This window comes from Rattus norvegicus, chromosome 1, assembly GCF_021556685.1.
Source record: "Rattus norvegicus strain SHRSP/BbbUtx chromosome 1, alternate assembly SHRSP_T2T, whole genome shotgun sequence".
NCBI classification, from domain to species: domain Eukaryota; kingdom Metazoa; phylum Chordata; class Mammalia; order Rodentia; family Muridae; genus Rattus; species Rattus norvegicus.
Window position 1 is genome coordinate 72113248 of NC_141534.1, and position 15172 is coordinate 72128419.

The window sequence follows — 15172 nt, forward strand, 5'->3', positions numbered from 1 at the left end:
TTTATCTTCCTTCTAGTATCATGAGGTATGGACTGGAAGGAGAGGGCGTGTGGGGCAGAGAGGTGGAGGGGGGGTTAGATAAAATAATAATGAGAAATAAACGTTTACTTATAGATGTTCATGTTTGTAACCATACCTGTGTAACTTGCAAAAAATATACTTTCATGTTCAATTACATTTGCAGTCCTTTCATGACTAGTGTTTAACAGATCTCCGGGAATGCCCAGTCACTGTGAGTCCCCTGGTATAACATGGGAGTTAGAGGGGATGAATGTAAATTTCAAGAGCTCTTCCCTTTTCACCTCAAAAAGAGAGGTGGTTTGCAAATATCAATATAAATTCAAATATGGTACTACAGTATTCTAATAAGAATATTGGCAATTAAAACATCAAAAAAATCAGGATTAACCCAATTTTTATGAGCTAGAAGTTATGGAGAAGGGAAGACATCCACAGCAGAATTCCAGAGCCAGCTTCCTTATGAACATGATCACACCCTGATCCTCTCCCGCCCCTTTCTCACCCAGACAGCTAAGTGTTGCTGGTTGCTGATTCTTCCAGGATGCCCTGTGCAGCACCCTCTTTTGCCTGTAGATTTAGCTTCCCATGTCTATGAGTCCTCTGCCCCCAGATCTGCACCATGTGATTCCCCATGGGGCAGACCAGAAAGCTGTGGACTGGAACATGTACTTGACACTTCTGGTTTTGGCTATTTTTTATGCTATAAGGTTTTAAAGATCACTGTATTTATTTTTTATTGGTTATTTCGTATTTATTTACATTTCAAATGTTATCGCCTTTCCCAGTTTCCTGTCCAAAAACCCTCTATATCCCATCCCTCCTCCCCCTTCTTTTATGAGGGTGTTCCCCCATCCATCCACCCACCCCTTCTTGCCTCCCCACCCTGACATTTCCTTACCCTGTGGTCCAGTCTTGGGGGGATGAAGGGCTTCTCCTCCCATTGGTGCCCAACAAGGCCATCCTCTGCTACATATGCAGCTGGAGCCATGGGTCTGTCCATGTGTACTCTTTGTATGGTGGTTTAGTCCCTGGGAGCTCTGGTTAGTTAGTATTGTTCTTATGAGGATGCAAAGCCCTTCAGCTCCTTCAATCCTTTCTCTAACTCCTCCATGGGGGACCTCATTCTCAGTTCAATGGTTGGGTTCAAGAGTCTGCCTCTATTGTTTGTCATGCTCTGGCAGAGCCTCTCAGGAGAGAGATATATCAGGCTTCTGTCAGCATGCGCTTCTTGGCATTCCCATTAGTGACTGCGTTTGGTCACTGTATGTATATGGGCTGGATCCCCAGGTAGGGCAGTCTCAGAAAGGCCATTCCTTTAGTCTCTACTCCAAACTTTGTCTCTGTATCTTCTCTTATGAATTTTTGTTTTCCTCTTTAAGAGTGACTGAAGCATCTGCATTTTGGAATTGCTTCTTCTTGAGCTTCAAGTGATCTGTGGATTATATCTTGGGTAATTAGAGCTTTTGGGCTAATATCTACTTATCAGGGAGTGCATACCATGTGTGGGTTTTTTTTTGTGATTGGGTTACATTGCTCAGGATGATATTTTATAGTTCCATCCATTTGCATATGAATTTTATGAAGTCATTATTTTTAATAGCTGAGTAGTACTCCCTTGTGTAAATGTACCACATTTTCTGTATCTAGTCCTCTGTTGGAGGACATCAGGGTTCTTTTTAGTTTCTGGCTATTATAAATAATACTGTTATGAACATAGTTGAGCATGTGTCCTTGTCATATGTTGGAGCGTCTTTTGGGTATATGCCTAGGAGTGGTATAGCTGAGTCCTCAGTTAGTACTATGTCCAATTTTGACTGATTTCCAGAGTGGTTGTACCAGTTTGCAATCCCACGAGCAATGGGGGGAGTGTTCTTCTTTCTTCACAATCTTGCCAGCATCTGTTGTCACCTGAGTTCTTGGTCTTAGCCATTCTGACTAGTGTGAGGTGGAATATCAGGGCTGTTTTGATTTGCATGTCCCTGATGACTAAGGATGTTGAACATTTCTTTAGGTATTTCTAGCCATTCAATATTCCTTAGCTGAGAATTATTTGCTTAGCTCTGATCCCATTTTTAATAAAGTTATTTGGCTCTCTGGAGTTTAACTTAGTGACTTCTTTGTATATTTTTGATATTAGCCCTCTATCAGATGGAGGATTGGTAAAGATCTTTTCCCAATCTGTTGGGTGCTGCTTTTTCCTAATGACAGTATCCTTTGCCTTACAGAAGCTTTGAAATTTTATGAAGTCTCATATGTCAATTCTTGATCTTAGAGCATAAGCCAATGGTGTTTTGTTCAGGAAAATTGCCCCAGTGCTCATGTGTTAGAGGCTCTTCCCCCTTTTTATTCTAATAGTTTGAGTGTATCTGGTTTGATCTGGAGGTCCTTGATCCAATTTAACTTGAGCTTTGTACAGGATGATAAGAATGGATCTATCTGCATTCTCCTACATGCTGACCTCCAGTTAAACCAGCACCATTTGTTGAAAATGCTATCTTTTTCCCCCTGGATGGTTTTAGCTCCTTTGTCAAAGATTAAGTGACCATAGGTGTGTAGGTTCATTTCTGGGTCTTCAATTCTATTCCATTGACATACCTGCCTCTGTACCAATGATTTCTGTACCAACACCATACAGCTTTTATCATTATTTCTCTGTAATATAACTTGAGGTCAGAGCTGGTGATACTCCAGAAATTCTTTTATTGTTGAAGATAGTCTTTGCTATCCTGGGTTTTTTGTTATTCCTAATGAATTAGCAAGTTGTTCTTTCTAACTCTATGAAGAATTGAGTTGGAATTTTGATGAGAATTATATTGAATCTGTAGATTGCTTTTGGCTTAGTCCAAATACAAAGGCCTCACTCACCCAGCTCATAGCTTCCATTCACATCACTTCTCTAACTCCTCCCACTTGGAAGAACTTTTTTCAACACCCATTTAATGTCCAACATTCTCCCACATTGTTTCCCTGTCCTGCGGAGACCCCTCTCTTCTATTCCATCTCAAGCTGCCTTCCATACAGTTCCAGTTGTCAGGCTGCCCTGAATCCACTCTGAGCAACCTTCCTGTGATCACCCCAGCCAAGACTATAACCGGATCTGGTAAGATTCTGCACCCAGTATCTGATCCCAACCCTGGACTCTTGAATCCTTCTGATGCAAGATAGACATCCTAAAATCAACCTATGGGCCACATACTTCAAGCCAAATAATAACAGGCTAAATTGAGAAGCCACAGTGCCATCCTCAACACACAAACATGAGAAGCTAAAACCAAATTCTGAAACTTTTGACTTCCAGACAGACAGAACTTGGAGTTTGAATAAAACAAGTTAAGTGTCTGAAGAAGTCAGTGGTCAGATCTTCCCTAACATCCTAGAGCACAATACATCCCGGGGTGTACTGCTTTCATCGCTAGACAGGAGGTGGGGAGGTCTTGCCATTTTACTAACTCAGAAGGAGTTAGTCTTCTGTGATTCGTGCTCAAGGTATTTTTCTAATGAAACTGATTTTTGTTAGATTCAGAGACTCATGGCTATCCTAGCTGTAGAAAATAAATAAAGTACATGGTTCTAGTCCTAATAGTCAGTTACTCCATCCAAGCTCTAGCTCTGGACATAAGGAAAAAGAAGTAGTGATTAGGAAATCAGAAGGGAAAGAGGAGGTGAAAGGCTAAGACACACCGATCTCTAGACTCAATACAAATTTGTAATCAGTAATAAGAGCAATTGTACTTGCCTGAAATGTCCTCACTCAAGACCACAGTTAGTCTAGAAAGGGGAACAGCTCTCTTTACCTTTCAGATGCTGGCTATAGATAGATTCTAGAAGAATTGCTTCCGTTAGTTGTCATCCTCTGCTGAGCACATCAGGCTCCAGTACATAGCTCCAAACCCACACAGTTTCACAGTTGGCTCTGGTTAATCTCAGTGGGTCCCAGGCAATATGAATAGAGATGAACATAGTGGAAATTGTAGACCACGACAGGGGAGAGGTAGGAGGTGAGAGTGGGCAGTATTTGAAATGGGTACAGCAACACACAATGTTATGGTGTGTGTGTGTGTGTGTGTGTGTGTGTGTGTGTGTGTGTGTGTGTACCTCTGTTTAAAGAGCTGTGCTAATGTGACCAGATCAGTTATTTAAAAAAAATAACATCAGTGTGTAATTTCCTTTTGGTTGTACAGTTTGTGGTGGGACTTTTTTTTTCTTTTTACAATTGTGGGGGCCAAGATGGCCTTGAACTCACTGAGGTCAGTCTTCCCTGCCTCTGGAATGCTAGGATTAAAGGCATGCTCCACTATGTCTGGTTCATTATCTGGCTTAGTATTAGTTAATAAAATCAGGAAGTCTTGATTTTTTTTCTTGTATCAGAAAGTATTAAATGTTAAGTTGATTTGCTGTTAGTTCTTTGAAGTTCTGGTAGAATCCTGTCATTCTGGTCATGAGGTTGTTTTAAGGATGGCATTTTATAATTGTTTCAGTCCTATTCTTCCTCTTAGTCTTGTTTGTAGTATTTATTTCATGTTGTTTATATTTGATATGTTATATGCACCTGGAAACTCAGCCATTTTTTTCTTTTTTTTTCAGAGCTGGGGACCGAACCCAGGACCTTGCGCTTGCTAGGCAAGCGATCTACCACTGAGCCAAATCCCCAACCCCCAAAACTCAGCCATTTTAATTAGAGTATCCTATTGGGTGCAATAGAAGTCTTTAATGTCAGTAGACAGAAGATCCATTTGTCAACACATTTCTACCAAGTAAGTTGTGACTTTACCTTCAGTAACTGTCAGGAACTCATTACCTGGGCAGTGGTATTGCATACCTTTAATCCAAGCACTCAGGAGATAAAGGCTGTAGGTCTCTGTGAGTTCAAGGCTAGCCTGGCCTACAGAATGAGTTCTAGATCAGCCAAAGTTACACAATGAAACCCTGTATTTACAAACAAACAAACCAATGAACCAAAAAAAAAAAAGACATAAGAAAAAGTTATGTGTAGTTGGGTAAGGTCATGTAAGGCTTCAAACTAAGCACTCAAGGTGCAGAAACAAAAGAACTCTGTATTCAAGGCCAGCTTAGTCTACATAGAGAATATAGGACATCTGGCAACACACAGAGAGATCCTGTCTCAAAATAAAGCAGGCTCCTCCCTGAGGAATAACTTGTATGAAACCAGAATCTTAATGCAACCTTTCAAAGGAGGAATCTAATGACAATCCTACTCAATTATGATGCTGTGAACCACATCAAGAATCATCTTGGCAGGATGACTCTAAGGGTTCAGTAGTGGCAGGCTCACCTTGGTGGTAATGGACAGCTCTCTAGTTGGGTTTAAGACTCTCTTAACAAAAGGAAACCATGACTGATACTGAAACATACTGAAACCTACTCAGTGCTGGTGAAGTCAGGAATCTTAGAGGAGAACAAACAACCACCATTTTACTAAACCAGCATAATCCCTAATAAAAATCTAAGCATCTTTCCTTGTACCAACAAAGCTTCTTCCTTCATCAAGGAAACTTCTTTTTCAACAGAGATCACTACCAAAATTCCACAACTAATCAAAATGTAGAGTTGTAGAGACCTCGCCCAATGAATTCATCTATAAAACACTTTTGCACCTAAGACTCAAAAGTCCCGGAAGGGGCGGCGCATATCTTCCTGGTTGCTGCCGCCACAGAGAGCCCGTGGGCAGCACCCCACAAGCAAACTTGAGCCTCGGGACCACAGGTAAGACCAACCTTTCTGCTGCAAGAAAGCTGCCTGGTGAACTCAAGACACAGGCCCACAGGAACAGCTGAAGACCTGTAGAGAGGAAAACTACACCCCCGAAAGCAGAACACTCTGTCCCCATAACTGACTGAAAGAGAGGAAAACAGGTCTACAGCACTCCTGACACACAGGCTTATAGGACAGTCTAGCCACTGTCAGAAATAGCAGAACAAAGTAACACTAGAGATAATCTGATGGCGAGAGGCAAGCGCAGGAACCCAAGCAACAGAAACCAAGACTACATGGCATCATCGGAGCCCAATTCTCCTACCAAAACAAACATGGAATATCCAAACACACCAGAAAAGCAAGATCTAGTTTCAAAATCATATTTGATCATGATGCTGGAGGACTTCAAGAAAGACATGAAGAACTCCCTTAGGGAAACACAGGAAAACATTAATAAACAAGTAGAAGCCTACAGAGAGGAATCACAAAAATCCCTGAAAGAATCGCAAAAATCCCTGAAAGAATTCCAGGAAAACACAATCAAACAGTTGAAGGAACTAAAAATGGAAATAGAAGCAATCAAGAAAGAACACATGGAAACAACCCTGGATATAGAAAACCAAAAGAAGAGACAAGGAGCTGTAGATACGAGCTTCACCAACAGAATACAAGAGATGGAAGAGAGAATCTCAGGAGCAGAAGATTCCATAGAAATCATTGACGCAACTGTCAAAGATAATGTAAAGCGGAAAAAGCTACTGGTCCAAAACATACAGGAAATCCAGGACTCAATGAGAAGATCAAACCTAGGGTAATAGGTATAGAAGAGAGTGAAGACTCCCAGCTCAAAGGACCAGTAAATATCTTCAACAAAATCATAGAAGAAAACTTCCCTAACCTAAAAAAAGAGATACCCATAGGCATACAAGAAGCCTACAGAACTCCAAATAGATTGGACCAGAAAAGAAACACCTCCTGTCACATAATAGTCAAAACACCAAACGCACAAAATAAAGAAAGAATATTAAAAGCAGTAAGGGAAAAAGGTCAAGTAACATATAAAGGCAGACCTATCAGAATCACACCAGACTTCTCGCCAGAAACTATGAAGTCCAGAAGATCCTGGACTGATGTCATACAGACCCTAAGAGAACACAAATGCCAGCCCAGGTTACTGTATCCTGCAAAACTCTCAATTAACATAGATGGAGAAACCAAGATATTCCATGACAAAACCAAATTTACACAATATCTTTCTACAAGTCCAGCACTACAAAGGATAATAAACGGTAAAGCCCAACATAAGGAGGCAAGCTATACCCTAGAAAAAGCAAGAAACTAATCGTCTTGGCAACAAAACAAAGAGAATGAAAGCACACAAACATAACCTCACATCCAAATATGAATATAACGGGAAGCAATAATCACTATTCCTTAATATCTCTCAACATCAATGGCCTCAACTCCCCAATAAAAAGACATAGATTAACAAACTGGATACGCAACGAGGACCCTGCATTCTGCTGCCTACAGGAAACACACCTCAGAGACAAAGACAGACACTACCTCAGAGTGAAAGGCTGGAAAACAATTTTCCAAGCAAATGGTCAGAAGAAGCAAGCTGGAGTAGCCATTCTAATATCAAATAAAATCAATTTTGAACTAAAATTCATCAAAAAAGATAAGGAAGGACACTTCATATTCATCAAAGGAAAAATCCACCAAGATGAACTCTCAATCCTAAATATCTATGCCCCAAATACAAGGGCACCTACATATGTAAAAGAAACGTTACTAAAGCTCAAAACACACATTGCACCTCACACAATAATAGTGGGAGATTTCAACACCCCACTCTCATCAATGGACAGATCATGGAAACAGAAATTAAACAGAGATATAGACAGACTAAGAGAAGTCATGAGCCAAGTGGACTTAACGGATATTTATAGAACATTCTATCCTAAAGCAAAAAAATATACCTTCTTCTCAGCTCCTCATGGTACTTTCTCCAAAATTGACCATATAATTGGTCAAAAAACGGGCCTCAACAGGTACAGAAAGATAGAAATAATCCCATGCGTGCTATCAGACCACCATGGCCTAAAACTGGTCTTCAATAACAATCAAGGAAGAATGCCCACATATACTTGGAAATTGAACAATGCTCTACTCAATGATAACCTGGTCAAGGAAGAAATAAAGAAAGAAATTAAAAACTTTTTAGAATTTAATGAAAATGAAGGTACAACATACCCAAACTTATGGGACACAATGAAAGCTGTGCTAAGAGGAAAACTCATAGCGCTGAGTGCCTGCAGAAAGAAACAGGAAAGAGCATATGTCAGCAGCTTGACAGCACACCTAAAAGCTCTAGAACAAAAAGAAGCAAATACACCCAGGAGGAGTAGAAGGCAGGAAATAATCAAACTCAGAGCTGAAATCAACCAAGTAGAAACAAAAAGGACCATAGAAAGAATCAACAGAACAAAAAGTTGGTTCTTTGAGAAAATCAACAAGATAGATAAACCCTTAGCCAGACTAACGAGAGGACACAGAGTGTGTGTGTGTCCAAATTAACAAAATCAGAAATGAAAAGGGAGACATAACAACAGATTCAGAGGAAATTCAAAAAATCATCAGATCTTACTATAAAAACCTATATTCAACAAAACTTGAAAATCTTCAGGAAATGGACAATTTCCTAGACAGATACCAGGTACCGAAGTTAAATCAGGAACAGATAAACCAGTTAAACAACCCCATAACTCCTAAGGAAATAGAAGCAGTCATTAAAGGTCTCCCAACCAAAAAGAGCCCAGGTCCAGACGGGTTTAGTGCAGAATTCTATCAAACCTTCATAGAAGACCTCATACCAATATTATCCAAACTATTCCACAAAATTGAAACGGATGGATCACTACCGAATACCTTCTACGAAGCCACAATTACTCTTATACCTAAACCACACAAAGACACAACAAAGAAAGAGAACTTCAGACCAATTTCCCTTATGAATATCGACGCAAAAATACTCAACAAAATTCTGGCAAACCGAATCCAAGAGCACATCAAAACAATCATCCACCATGACCAAGTAGGCTTCATCCCAGGCATGCAGGGATGGTTTAATATACGGAAAACCATCAACGTGATCCATTATATAAACAAACTGAAAGAATAAAACCACATGATCATTTCATTAGACGCTGAGAAAGCATTTGACAAAATTCAACACCCATTCATGATAAAAGTCCTGGAAAGAATAGGAATTCAAGGCCCATACCTGAACATAGTAAAAGCCATATACAGCAAACCAGTTGCTAACATTAAACTAAATGGAGAGAAACTTGAAGCAATCCCACTAAAATCAGGGACTAGACAAGGCTGCCCACTCTCTCCCTACTTATTCAATATAGTTCTTGAAGTTCTAGCCAGAGCAATCAGACAACAAAAGGAGGTCAAGGGGATACAGATCGGAAAAGAGGAAGTCAAAATATCACTATTTGCAGATGATATGATAGTATATTTAAGTGATCCCAAAAGTTCCACCAGAGAACTACTAAAGCTGATAAACAACTTCAGCAAAGTGGCTGGGTATAAAATTAACTCAAATAAATCAGTTGCCTTCCTCTATACAAAAGAGAAACAAGCCGAGAAAGAAATTAGGGAAACGACACCCTTCATAATAGACCCAAATAATATAAAGTACCTCGGTGTGACTTTAACAAATCAAGTAAAAGATCTGTACAATACGAACTTCAAGACACTGAAGAAGGAAATTGAAGAAGACCTCAGAAGATGGAAAGATCTCCCATGCTCATGGATTGGCAGGATTAATATAGTAAAAATGGCCATTTTACCAAAAGCAATCTACAGATTCAATGCAATCCCCATCAAAATACCAATCCAATTCTTCAAAGAGTTAGACAGAACAATTTGCAAATTCATGTGGAATAACAAAAAACCCAGGATAGCTAAAGCTATCCTCAACAATAAAAGGACTTCAGGGGGAATCACTATCCCTGAACTCAAGCAGTATTACAGAGCAATAGTGATAAAAACTGCATGGTATTGGTACAGAGACAGACAGATAGACCAATGGAATAGAACTGAAGACCCAGAAATGAACCCACACACCTATGGTCACTTGATTTTTGACAAAGGAGCCAAAACCATCCAATGGAAAAAAGATAGCATTTTCAGCAAATGGTGCTGGTTCAACTGGAGGGCAACATGTAGAAGAATGCAGATCGATCCATGCTTATCACCCTGTACAAAGCTTAAGTCCAAGTGGATCAAGGACCTCCACATCAAACCAGATACACTCAAACTAATAGAAGAAAAACTAGGGAAGCATCTGGAACACATGGGCACTGGAAAAAATTTCCTGAAGAAAACACCAATGGCTTATGCTCTAAGATCAAGAATCGACAAATGGGATCTCATAAAACTGCAAAGCTTCTGTAAGGCAAAGGACACTGTGGTTAGGACAAAACGGCAACCAACAGATTGGGAAAAGATCTTTACCTATCCTACAACAGATAGAGGCCATATATCCAAAATATACAAAGAACTCAAGAAGTTAGACCGCAGGGAAACAAATAACCCTATTAAAAAATGGGGCTCAGAGCTAAACAAAGAATTCACAGCTGAGGAATGCCGAATGGCTGAGAAACACCTAAAGAAATGTTCAACATCTTTAGTCATAAGGGAAATGCAAATCAAAACAACCCTGAGATTTCACCTCACACCAGTGAGAATGGCTAAGATCAAAAACTCAGGGGACAGCAGATGCTGGCGAGGATGTGGAGAAAGAGGAACACTCCTCCATTGTTGGTGGGATTGCAAACTGGTACAACCATTCTGGAAATCAGTCTGGAGGATCCTCAGAAAATTGGACATTGAACTGCCTGAGGATCCAGCTATACCTCTCTTGGGCATATACCCAAAAGATGCCCCAACATATAAAAAAGACACGTGCTCCACTATGTTCATTGCAGCCTTATTTATAATAGCCAGAAGCTGGAAAGAACCCAGATGCCCTTCAACAGAGGAATGGATACAGAAAATGTGGTACATCTACACAATGGAATATTACTCAGCTATCAAAAACAACGAGTTTATGAAATTCGTAGGCAAATGGTTGGAACTGGAAAACATCATCCTGAGTGAGCTAACCCAATCACAGAAAGACATACATGGTATGCACTCATTGATAAGTGGCTATTAGCCCAAATGCTTGAATTACCCCAGATGCCTAGAACAAATGAAACTCAAGACGGATGATCAAAACGTGAATGCTTCACTCCTTCTTTAAAAGGGGAACAAGAATACCCTTGGCAGGGAAGAGAGAGGCAAAGATTAAAACAGAGACTGAAGGAACACCCATTCAGAGCCTGCCCCACATGTGGCCCATACATATACAGCCACTCATTTAGACAAGATGGATGAAGCAAAGAAGTGCAGACCGACAGGAGCCGGATGTAGATCGCTCCTGAGAGACACAGCCAGAATACAGCAAATACAGAGGCGAATACCAGCAGCAAACCACTGAACTGAGAATAGAACCCCCATTGAAGGAATCAGAGAAAGAACTGGAAGAGCTTGAAGGGGTTCAAGACCCCATATGTACAACAATGCCAAGCAACCAGAGCTTCCAGGGACTAAGCCACTAACTAAAGACTATACATGGACTGACCCTGGACTCTGACCTCATAGGTAGCAATGAATATCCTAGTAAAAGCACCAGTGGAAGGGGAAGCCCTGGGTCCTGCTAAGACTGAACCCCCAGTGAACTAGACTGGTGGGGGGAGGGCGGCAGTGGGGGGAGGGTTGGGAGGGGAACACCCATAAGGAAGGGGAGGGGGGAGGGGGATGTTTGCCCGGATACCGGGAAAGGGAATAACACTGGAAATGTATATAAGAAATACTCAAGTTAATAAAAAAAAAAAGACATAGACTAATTTTGTATTACCAGCTGTCCTAGACTCATTATGTAGACCAGGTTGGCCCTGAACTCAGAGTTCCCCTTGTTCTGTCTCCTTAGGGCTGGAGTTAAAAGCTTGCATAATGGTGCAAACTATATGTAACTTTTGTTATTGTGTTGGGACAATGACAGAGGCTACTTAATAGACATGAGTGAACATGTAGGTTTTATTCCTACTTATATTAAAGCCCTCTTTTACGCTAAATTGAAAACTCTAATCGAAATAGATGAGTTTCCAGGTTCATATAAATTTAAACTATATAAAACGTGGAATTTAAACTATATAAAACAAGTTTATCCATCGCCAATATCAGAGAGATAAAGTGAGCCATTCCCTTCCATAAACTGTGGTCTTGTGTGGGGCCAGTGCAGTCAAGGACAGTTGCTGTTGGCTACTCATTACGATAGTTGTATGGAGTCCAGAGAATGGTGTGTCTTAGTCCTTCCTCCTCTTTCCCTTCTTATTTCCTAACCACCCCTTCTCAGTGTTTCCATAGCTAGAGATGGGATATTAGTTTAATTGACATTTTTAGGGTTGGATCCACAAACCTTATTTATTTTCGGCAGCAGAGACAAATGATGTCTTGCTGGGGCACACAGGTGAAAGGATGTCTTGCTGTAGCAAACATGTGAAAGGACACGTGGCAAATATGACCACACAGACAGCGGGAGTGAGAGCATTGGTTTGCTTTGCTCCGCCTCACTGTTCTTCGCTAAGGACATGCATGCATTGGTTTGCCTTACATAGCATTGTTGAGCTCTGCTTGTAGGAATGCTGCCATTGAGAGAAACTCAACAAAAAACTTCTGGTGAGGTTTCTGTGGTTTCTCGCTGCTCCAGTGGCCTCGGTTGTTGAACCTTGCAGTTCCTTCAGGATTAAATTACAGTCCAGAGGACTGTACTACAGCTGCTGATTTGTATTTGGTGATTCCTACAGGACTGAACTACTGACAAGAAGACTGAGCTCACCCCCAAAGAACTATTGCTAAAAACAAGTCCATTTCCCCAATATCCTAATAAGTTTTCCCTTCCACGACCTCTGCAGGGTGGTGGAAAGAGGAGAGGTTGAATGTGTATTAAAGTAGGCTGCAAAAAATTTATGGCTACTAGGGACAGCCAAGATTCTCTGCATTCCTCACTGTATTAAAAAAAAAATTCTAGGTTTTATCTTAAAGCACTTTTATCGTGAGTCATGAAGACAAACTTGTTACTTAAATGACAAGACCGCCACCAGTGATAAAAGCAATACAGTGCGGCATGGATTTTGTTCTGGGCCTGCCAGCTCTTTCACATTGTTTCTGTAATATGCCTGCCAGTCATTGACACAGAAAAATAACTTGACTCAGACCAGACCAGGGTCGTGCTGACCACATACCCTGTTATGTTCTGTATATTCAGAAGTTGGTTAATCTTAAGAAATTCGACAGCCATAAGCTCCACTTAAGACCAATCAGAGTAAAGGTCAGTTAGAGCTGTTCTGTCTAGCTAGCCAAAATAGCTTGAGTCAGAGCAGATCACAGGGCAGCATTTCCTGCACCTGCATGTGAGCTCATTTTGTGTGTGTGTGTGTGTGTGTGTGTGTGCATGCGTGTGTGTTTCCTTTATAAACAGGCCCTGGCAAGTGTTTGGGGTTGTAGCTCAGCCCCCAAATTCTGAGTTGTGGCCCTGATAGATCAGTCTTAGGGAGTGTGTACAATAAACTATCCCTGTCTGACCGAAATTGGTTTGTGGGACGACTCCTGAACCCCAACACTGACCACTGAGTCCTTGAGACAGCCCCTTCCTGAAAGGTCTCTCCCAAAGTCAAAATTGCAGTATCTGATTTTGGTATCTCGTGTTTGTGTTTTGGGGATGGGATTCTGACTTCTGAATTTTAAACTGTTGTTCTTCTGTAAGCAGTTCGTGGCCTACAGGCTGGTACTCCGATGGAGATTTAGGCTGCCTATCTTGCATCTTGAATGGTTCTAATATTGGGGGTCTGATATCGGGGTGCAGCGGCCTAGTACAACCACTTCTGGTCTGGTCTGGCACCAAGCATGTGGGGAGGCTGTGCAGAGTGGGTTCAGGGCAACCTGACAGCTTAGAGCTGCGAGGAAGGAAACTAGAGACTGAGGGGGTGGAGCCGGCCTCGGCGGGGCGGGGCCACTCACCTAGAAACGGAGAATAGGAGGACTTGGTCTGTTGGCTGGTTGTATAGAGAGGGTGTAGAGTGGGTGGGGTTAGAAGAGTGACGATCGGGAAGTGGACGCTAGTGTGTGAGCCAAAGGAAGTGGGAATAAAGGGTCAAAGCCAGAAGTGTCAAGAACCCATTTCCAGCCGTGGAGAGAATCGGGTGTTAGAGATCTGAGTGCAGAGGACAAGACCGGTGTCTCGCAGGACCAAAAACTTCCCTAAGCCTCAGGTACCTCTGGGGTGTCCTGGGAGAGTCAACAGTTAGCACCTCAGCCGCAGGAACCGCTGCCCAGAGGCCCTGGAACCTCCCAGGTCAGAGGAGCTGTGGGGCTGGAGAACCGGTAGGAGCAGAGCAGAGCAAGATCAGTGTCTTCGCTACCCATAAGAATGGCAGCTCTCTAAATTGTGCTGTGGATGTCTTACCCTCGTCGATAATTTTTCAGTAATATTAACTGGAATAATGCTATTTCTTTTTATTGATCTGGCTGCCAGATATTCTCATAAGAATAATCTAGTAGAATATTTGAATTTATCTGCTGATATTTGCAAACTTAGTTTTCTTTGGTATGGTGGAAAGGACAAAGCTACTGAAATTTACTATCATCCATACCAACTTCTGTGATCTACCATTTCCCTATTCAAGCAAGTGGCATATGGACCTAGGGACTTGGATTCCCCCAGAGTTTTTAGATATTAGTCATGAAATGAACCCCTGTAAATTTAGTTGAATCTGAAAGTATAATTTGTTGTGAGTTCTGCAGGTATGGATGTAAACATTAACTTTTGATAGTAAACTTTCTATCCACCATTAATTTTCCATCCAAAACTTTTGCGATCTGTGATGTGAATACAATGTTGTAAAAAGTGTGCAACCGGGCTTGGTGGCACCCTCCTTTTATCTCAGCACTCAGGAGGCAAAGGCAGGTGGATCTCAATGAGGCTAGCTTGATTTACATAGTGAGTTCCAGGATAACCAGAGCTACATGGTGAGACACTGTCTCAAAAATAAAAAAATAAAAACAACTACAAGAAAAGGAAGAGGTTGAGTACAAAGAAGGAGGGAGGAAAGAAAAGAAAAAAGTGACTTCTTGTTCTGAGTTCTTAATGTTGTAAATTAGAACCTGGAAAATCACAGTATGCTGTTAGAGGGAATCAGGTAACAGTTTTTTAGACAGTTAGAAAAGGCATTATAAACCAGCTTGAGGCGGTGTCACACACCTTTAATCTCAGCACTCCGGGAGTAGAGGCAGGTAGATCGTGGCGTTCTTTGCCAGG

At 41.3% G+C, this 15172-nt stretch overlaps 1 protein-coding gene across 6 annotated transcripts in view; it reads left to right on the forward strand.

Moving 5' to 3' along the window:
* Positions 1 to 15172, forward strand: part of Zfp948 (zinc finger protein 948) — a 99464-nt gene that overhangs the window by 44834 nt on the left and 39458 nt on the right. For 3 of the 6 annotated variants that reach the window (XR_015649459.1, XM_087605625.1, XM_087605596.1), the window contains exon 1: positions 13947 to 14126. The exons of 1 other annotated variant lie outside the window; for it this stretch is intronic. The gene's annotated coding sequence lies outside the window, so the exon portion shown is untranslated. Of the gene's footprint in view, positions 1 to 13946; positions 14210 to 15172 lie in introns of those variants that run through there. 2 more of the 6 variants (XR_015649460.1, XM_087605597.1) reach the window with 1 other exon arrangement.